The sequence below is a fragment of the Austrofundulus limnaeus genome, unplaced genomic scaffold (assembly GCF_001266775.1).
Source record: "Austrofundulus limnaeus strain Quisiro unplaced genomic scaffold, Austrofundulus_limnaeus-1.0 Scaffold147, whole genome shotgun sequence".
In the NCBI taxonomy this organism is placed as follows: Eukaryota; Metazoa; Chordata; class Actinopteri; order Cyprinodontiformes; family Rivulidae; genus Austrofundulus; species Austrofundulus limnaeus.
The window spans coordinates 132444-141410 of record NW_013952549.1 but is presented as its reverse complement, the minus strand read 5'-3'; the positions used below and the strand labels follow the sequence as shown (position 1 = coordinate 141410).

Genomic DNA, 8967 nt, shown 5'->3' with positions numbered 1-8967 from the left:
GGCTGCCACAAACGATTATTTTAATAATCGATTAGTCGTCGATTAATCGATTAATCGTGGCAGCCCTACATAGGACCATTTCCAGAAATGTCTTTTTCCATATGAAAATGTAGAAAATGATGTAAAACACTGTATGCCAGGGCTTGTGCGGGGCACTGAAACATTGCGACAAAAATATACCAAAAGCAGGACCGTAAACACACACAAAAAAAAAAGTTCTTGGTAAATATATGAACAAAAAATTAATATTTTTTTGAATGAGGAAGTGAAACTTCTACTTTATGTCAGACTACAAATGTGCAAGAGGGTTGGATGAGAATCAAAATATGTGTCGTCAGTCAAACACAAGCACACTTTTCAGGCAGAGTATGAGCAACACATGGACTGGGCCAAAATACAGCATAAGACTTGACGTGTGTTTATTAGTGGAAACACAAGAAAGTAGGGGATAGAGTTTAATCAATAGCTACTGGAAATGTCATTACAGGATGTCAATAAAGCTGCTTTAAGATGGACCGCTTCAACACACACTGAGATGTTCATCACTGACTGACATGATTACAGCTACAACACCAAAACCCTCACTCTCACACCTTGTGTGAAAGTAAACTCTTTCTTTCCTGCCAAACAATCTGCTTTGACCAAGCCAAACACACAGTAACCACCTTTTTTTTTTTTTACAACTGTGTGATTCATCAAGAGGCTACACAAAAAGGCAACTCGTGTCCTTTGAACCATGGCTGTCATCTCAGAAAGGAAGGGCAACTGAAAGTGAGCAAGTGAGTCACGGTGCAGCAATCTATGCAAAAGGACAGGAAAAGAGAGAGAGAGAGGGAGAGAGGGAGAAAGTCAAAATGGCCTTGCAGGTATCAGTAACTTAAAGTGGATCTCAACAATTACTGTGGCAACCCAGGCGGGTAATATTTTACATAACAGCCTGTTGTTCAGCAGATTTTGGCACAATCTGTCAAATTTCAACCGCTCCATCTGTGCCAAAGCAGCAATTTAAACGCAGAAAGGCCTCGCATATCAACCGCCACCTTTCATGCAGGAGATTTCATCTGAAATCATCTTTTGTTGAAAAGTGACCAAGTTGTAGCTCCTTTGGTCAAACGTTGAAAATAACATTGTGCAATCTTAGGCAACATCACAACATGTCACATTCAGAGTACGTGTTGTGATCGACTCTCTGCTACTACCACATTAAACTATAGCTCAATAATAGAAAGGACTAAGTTACCATACTTTCACATTTGTGCTGCTAATGTTGACAAACTGCGGTGCCCATCTTGAACTGGATTCACTCCGAATGTTTTCAGCTGTAAATCCCTCAACCAATTATTTTATATATTGGGAATCACGCTCAGCTACAACCACACCAAATTTTAGCCTAATATCTCTACAACTGGTTGAGCTGTAGCCATTGTTATGTTTTATAAGTTTAGTCGTCTGCGGCGGCTGTCTTTAATTGGGTTGACTCCAAAAGTTAATCAGTCATAGATGTACATCTACTGATTACTTCCTGCGAGTTTCATTACGATAGGTCCGGTGGTTCATGAGATATTTTGCTAACAGACAAAACAACACCACCCTTATGCATTTGAAGGGGTGGTATTAAAACATATCTCTGCACAAAAGCAATCTGACAACACGGTTCTGTAAATGAACACAAAAATCTGAACCCAGGGTACCTCTTGACTGCTCGGGGGGAGTGCTTTACAATTGTCCCTCTTTGCTCTGGTGGTCTGGTGAAACGGGGGTTTCTTAAAATAGACACGTGCAGCTGTTCGGATCCTGCACTGACTGGCTGGGGGGCACCACTGACGGAGGAAAGCAAAATGACCAACAAACACAATCAAGAGTGTGTGTGTTTGTGTGTGTGCTCCATGTGATCGCAGCTAAACACACATGCTGTGATGCTTTCTGTAGAAAAGTGCACATCAACAGATTCTTCCCTCTCTCTCCATCTTCTGGCTGACTCCCACTGTGAGCACACTCCATGAGGTGACGTCACCAACAGCACGACCTTACACAAGCCTGAGCTTTAACCCACAACGCGGCTGCAAACTGGCTTAAAATAAATGCCAAGCACCGTGATTAGCCGCCCTGAACCCACCGTCTTGTCTGAGCGGCGTGTGGCACCGTGCAGGCCGCTGCAGGAACACTCACTCTTCCTGGACCCCCGCACCACTTTCTCCAGCCTCATCGCGGTCTACGAGAAGCTCCCTCCTTTTTTTGTTGTTGTTGTCGTTGCAGACAACGAACAGTACTTTTCGCTGTCCATAGTAAACAAAACTTTGTCAGCAAATAAACAACGAGATGCGCAACAGAAGCACGGTTTCCCCCCCGCACCACCCTTACTTACTGTGTTTGCGCTGAAAGCTGCGGCACACAGGCGGCTCTGAGCGGCCAGCAGCGGCGGCAGGCCCGCGGTGATGACTGCACACAACGCCGGGGGGGTTGACTCATGCTACGCTGCTGACCTCACGCATTTGTAATCTGTTTTTTTTTTCCTCCCTTCCTTCCGTCCAAGCAAAACAGGGTCGCCGCGTAAAAACACGCTCCTTTCCCAGGTAGAAAAAAAAAGGGCGCGTTAATGGGCATTAGCAGGTTCGCAGTGCAGCCGCTGTCTGTTGCACATTATTGCACTGTGATTGCACACACACACACACACTCACACACAAAAAAAAACACCACCTCATGCTGACAATGCGGCCTTGAGCTGCATGTCGTCTCCGTTGCTCTGTCTTGTGATTCCCCACCTCCTCCTCCTCCTCCTCCTCTCCACAGCAGCAGCCGTCAGCGATCTGACACCGCCCACTTCCCCCACTGCCCATATAAGGCGCTTCCTCCGACACGGAAAGCGCTGTAATTTACGGAGCAAGATCCCTCTCAGTCCATGCGGGAAATTCCAACACACACACACACACACACACACATACAAAGACGCACCCGGCTACACACACGTTCAATTTCCTTTCACTACCTTTTCCCTTTTTAATATCTCCTCTTATAAAAACTGTTTGTGTTAAGTTCCGGGTCCATTTTACTCAGTGGACACGAGCTTTACAGAAGCTGCAGAGAAGCGCCTGAGGATGAAGAAGGATGTTATTGTTTATAATTAAGGCTGTTGCTATACTTTCTGAATGATTTCACTTTTTTCCCCCCTTTGAATTCTCTGAAACAGGGAAATACTCATAGTGTATGTCCTATAAAAACAGCACATTTATTAGGTGTTAATTGTACACCAAGTCAGAAAAAACAAACATTACAAAAATAAAGTTGCAGCTGTTTTCGAACCTTGTGAATGACACAAACGTGTACTGTATTCCAACAACTTGCAAGTTTGTTCTTGAAGATTGTGTTGAGGATAACTCTGCTTCAATTAGACCAAATTTTAACTTAATACTTATAAAACACACTGAGTTTTAGACTGACTGCTTGGGGCTGCCAATCTTGAAAAGCGTTAAATACAAATGTACAACAGAAAATGTACTTTCTCTAGTTTTCATAGACATTAATAGGGTTGTGTATTGGCAAGAATTTGGTGATACGATACATATCATAACAGAGGGGTCACGATACGATATATTGCGATACTGTAAGCAAGGTGATATATTGCGATATATTGCGATTTTTTTTGTCCAAAAATTCTATTAAATAAAAACCTCTTACTAAAAAAAAAGAAAAGCTAATGTTTACTTACAATGCTTACATTGTCTCCTACAATGCTAATGCTACCCTTACTCTCTGGCGCTCAAGAGGTAGAGGAGCCAAATGGCTGGCTCACTGCTGCCAACTAGTGGTCAGAGGCTGAACTACAACATAAAAATGAAAGGTTGGCAGGAAAGTTGACATTTTAAACCTTAATTAAAAATCGATACAGGGCTTTAGAATATCGATACAGTATTGGGAAATGAAATATCGCGATATTTCAGTGTATTGATATTTTCTTACACCCCTAGACATTAAGTTCAGAATTCAGGGTGAGCATATAAATCCTAAAATGTAATGAAAACCTGACAATTAGCCTCATATTTGCACAAAATATGGTGTCAAAATAGCGTAATTACAAATAAAAACATGTTGATAATAACAGACGTATTTTGGGAATTAGGCATTCTTCACATATATCAAAAGAGGAAATGCAGCTATTATCCTTGGAGAGATGACTTAATACTGTGGCTGTTTTACTGTATGAATGAAAGTGAAGTGTTTATTTTAGTAAAACTAGTCTTTTGCATTAGAATTTATCTTTGAATTGGCCCCTGATCAGGCAGAAATGCTACACATATAGGACAATCTTAGGGAAAAATGCAATCATTGGTTTGATTATATAAAAGTTAATATTGAAAAATTCTTTCTACAGTTTGATAGTGAATATGTAGAAACTGACGCCCTGAAATCTGAACTTTTATGGCTCTTATATCAATGTGCAAGGATGGAAATCATCCAGAGAAGTGTGTCTGAAATGGAAAAAGTATTTTCAATTAAAAGCCTAGTATTCCTTGAATTAGCCTTAACCAGCACAAAAAAATGCTCATGTTTAAAAACGGTTAAAAGTTTTCGCCGTTTATATCAAACCTCACATGAGCAACCTTGGATCGCACGACAACAAATTTAGAGCATGTGCTATGAACGACTCTCAGCTACTACCACATCAAATTTTATCTTAATATATGCAAAACTCACTGAGTCGTAGCCACTTTTGCGTTGGCTAATGTGGCAGCTGTGGTGGCCATTTTCATTAGAATTAACTTCAAAAGTTAATCAGCTGTAAATGTACAGCCAACGATTTATTACTGAATGTTTCATCAAAATACATTGAATGTTTTACTAACAGGAACACAAACATGCACACAAAAAGCATCCATTTCATTGGTAGACAATATTTAGGAACTGTCAGCCTCTGAGGACAGTGGCCTCTTTATGAAAGTGGGTTTTATGTCCTCAAATTTGAAAAAAAAATTTGTTGGCCGCTATTTGAAGAAAAAAAAGAAAAATATTTAATTAAGAAATCTGATAATTTTGTGGTATTTTTTTTGTGCTTAGCTTTTTTTAACAATCACAAATGAAATGGACTTGAAAACAAAGAGTATTTCATCTATTTTTCTTGTAAATATAACCAAATATGTTCAACCTAGTGTAGGTTAATCACAACTCAAGCTTTCACGTAATTTTTGACTGGTTCTGCCTTGTTTACACTGAGTGCGGACCCGCATTTTAGAATTACAGCTCAATATATTTAGAAAACAGCTGAAGTAAATGCTCTCAAAATGCATCATTGTATACAGTTTAGGATAACATTGTATTATGTTTTATTTTATAGTTTGCAATAGTGTCTAATCATCATTTCTTTTACTGATGAAAGATTTAACAGACAAAACTGATGCTACCATAGCATGGCAGCTTTTGTTGCAGCTGACTTTCCTTGCTTTAATTATTATTTGTTTTTTCAGTCAAACTTTAGCTGAATGACACAAAGCATGAATCAGTGCGGGACTCCCGGGAGTTTTCCTGAAGGAGGGTGGGGATTTCAGGATCCTTCATAAACAAACACCTAGCAGCAGACATGCACACTCTCACTCACACACTTACTTTGGTCCTCCATGGTGGCACACGAGCCTTCATGTCGCTGTTTCCCCGGTGTTCCTCTCTGCAGCTACAGCAGTCGGTTTGCTAATGTAACGACAGGGACCTTCTTCATCATTGCTTTATTGTTTTTTCTTTAAATTCCTCCACAAGGCGCCACATCCCAGCGCCACTTTGACTCCATTAGCTAACACATAACAACAACCCCCGATAGGTAGTAATAACAACTGTGGTTAAATGCACAGCTCGGCGTCTTTATTAGCTGCAGAGGTGACGAAAACAAATAATAAACTGTGTCACTGATGGCGCTGCTTACCGCTTCTGATTGTAGTAACCCGGTTTCTTTTTTAACTGCTCTCAACGGACCGTGTCTTTGATTGACAAGATAATAACCCGCCGCTGGCGCTCATTGCCCGACGCGAATTCTAAATGTTTTTCCAAATATTTGTCATACGCGAAAAGAGCACGTGTTAAAATGACTTTTTGTTTCTTTATGGCGTCACTGATATTGAAATAAAATTATAAAGAATACTAACTTTGCAATATAGGTGACCTAATTTACTAAAGCTGTTAATAGCGAAGACGGAAGTAAGTGACGATGAACTTTCTTGGCTTGTTTTGAGCAACACAAAGGGTGCGTTCTTTTTTAATCACCGGGTAGAAGCGACGGCGGTGGGAAGCATCTTAAATCAGGGACGACCTATCAGTGCTTGTAGGGCAGGCCGATTGTGTATTTATTCAACACCCCTGACTTCCAGCTTATATAGCCCACTAGTTTGCAACTACATTGAACTCGATGCAGAATTCTAAACACTTGTTTAACTTTTTGGCGCGCTCATACTATTTTTTTTTTTTTTTGCCAGCTGTGGCATTTTCCACAACTAGCAAGAGCAGAAGTAATGGTTAATTTGCTGATCTAGTTGCCTAAAATTCCACTTTAGTTGTATTTTTATTGTACTGGTGGCCCACTGGATCAATTGTGTTGTAGCTTTAAGCTTTAAAAATACATAGGCGTTAACAAAAAGTTTAATATTCAGCGTTTGTTCACTAGTTGACTAGATCAGTGGTTCCCAAACTTTTTATCTTGTGACCCAAAAAATATTCATGGCAAAAACTTGTGACCCCAAATATTACTGGTCTGAGTACACGAACTTCGTCAATAACCCTAAAAACACAGGACTTTTGACAACCTAAACAGCTTGTACACAAATACAAATACTTATTTATAATTTTTGTGTGTTTTTGTAATAGTTACAGGGAAAATATTACATTAGCAATTATTTTATTACCCTTTYAATTGATTTCTGGAGATTATCCAAGGTGCTTTATGGCCCATAATTGGGTCCCAAGCCCAACTTTGGGAACCAAAGTGCACTGGTTCCAAAACTTTTCAGCTTTTGACCCACAAAATAACAGTAGCAGAGACCTGTGCCCCCAACTATTTTTGGATGATAAACATTTGTATCAGGTTAACTAAACATGGGCATAGTAACAATATTTTAATACTACATTTATCCATTTTAAATACACTAACCTCACTCCTTTGTAACAATTAAGACAAAAATGTAATAAATTCTGAAAATCTTTTCAGGACCCCACCTTGATGCTTCAGGACCCACTTTGGGTCCCGACCCCAACTTTGGGAAACACCGGACTAGATAACAGTGTTGTATAAAGTACCTCAAAGTGATACTTGAGTAAAAGTACAAGTATCTTATCATAAAAAATACTTTGGTAAAAGTTAAAGTCTTCTCTAAAAATATTACTTGAGTAAAAGTCTTAAAGTATCTGATTTTTTGTACTTAAGTATCAAAAGTAAATTTCTAACACAAAATCTACTTAAGTATTAAAAGTAAAAGTAGCAAAAGTGAGCAGTTAGATTTTCCACATTGACATTTATTGGGAGGTGACTTCAAAAAATATTTTTTCTAACAGTGTGCAGCTGTGATGAGCTGTGTACAAGTTAATAGGGTGTCAGAATGGTATATATTTATACTTCTCATCCAACTACAATTAAATTCACTCTATCCAGGAGACACAATTTATCAACAAAGTATTTTTAAGTAATAACAACTCAGAATAAAATAGGAGTAACGACTTTCTACTTCGTACCTTTTTAAAAAATGTAGTGAGTAGAAAGTACAGATAATTTGTAATAAATGTAATGAGTAAAAGTAAAAAGTAGGCTGAAAAATAATTACTCAAGTAATACCAAAATTTCTACTTAAGTACATTAACAAAGTATTTGTATTTAGTTACTTTACAACTCTGCTAGATAAAAGGTCCTTATAAATTAACTAGTGCACCTATAAACTCATGAACACCTTAAATGTTGAGTTAATCAGTAAAGTCAAATTTAGTCTCACAAGATGATTAGTGCGAGTAAAATTGGTTGTACTAATGAACTTGGCCTTGGCCCAAAATGTTCACTAGTTATCTAACTGAAGTTTTTTGGCCTTACCAGTTAACTAGTTTGCATGAAATGTTGACTAGATAACCAGTAAGGCCAAATGTAGTCACATTAATCAACTATTGCATGTGTATGATGACAGTCACTAGTCATTTAGTAAGCATAACAAGTGCTGACTAACATGGGTCTTTTGAAGCTTACTAATTAACTTATAACTCACTTGTCAACTATTTTAGCACAATGTTAGTGTGTTAAAAAGCTAACTAGTTAACTACTAATGCATAGTTGCTGATTATGATTTCTGCTCTAACTAGTTGCTCAAATTGGCCCTCTAAGCAAAGAAGAGTTACTAGTACGAGTGTTTAGTGCACTAAAATGTGAAAATGGTGTAACCAAATGCTCAACGCTCACGGTGTAGTTGTGAACTAGTTGGTAAAAACGAGGCTTGATATGCAGGACATGGATTAAATACACAAAGGGCTTGACAAAACGCTGAGTTTATTTTATCACTAACAGCTGGTGAAATAATTGTGCAATAGAGACAAAAAAAAAAGAAATTGCTTATTGTTTAACACATAGCCAAAAAGTATGGAAGCCCATTTCCACCACCCTGATAAAAAAATAAAACTTGTATCTCATAATTATCACTTAGCTATCTCATTATTATGAGATACTATCTCATAATTATGACTTAGCTATCTCATTATTATGAGATACTATCTCATAATTATGACATACTATCTCATAATTATGACATACTATCTCATCTCATAATTATGAGATACTATCTCATAATTATGAGATAGTATCTCATAAGATAGTAGACATACTATCTCATAATCATGAGATACTATCTCATCTCATAATTATGACATACTGTCTCATAATTATGAGATAGCTAAGTCATAATTATGAGATAGTATCTCATGAGATACTATCTCATAATTATGACTTAGCTATCTCAT

At 38.2% G+C, this 8967-nt stretch overlaps 1 protein-coding gene across 2 annotated transcripts in view; it reads right to left on the bottom strand.

Annotated features, from left to right (window-relative positions):
- mideasb (mitotic deacetylase associated SANT domain protein b) overlaps positions 1–6214 on the bottom strand; it is a gene marked incomplete in the record, with an annotated part of 54363 nt that extends 48149 nt beyond the window's left edge. For both annotated transcript variants that reach the window (XM_014016521.1, XM_014016520.1), the window contains 1 exon segment: positions 5599–6214.
- Between the last annotated feature and the right edge of the window lie 2753 nt (positions 6215–8967).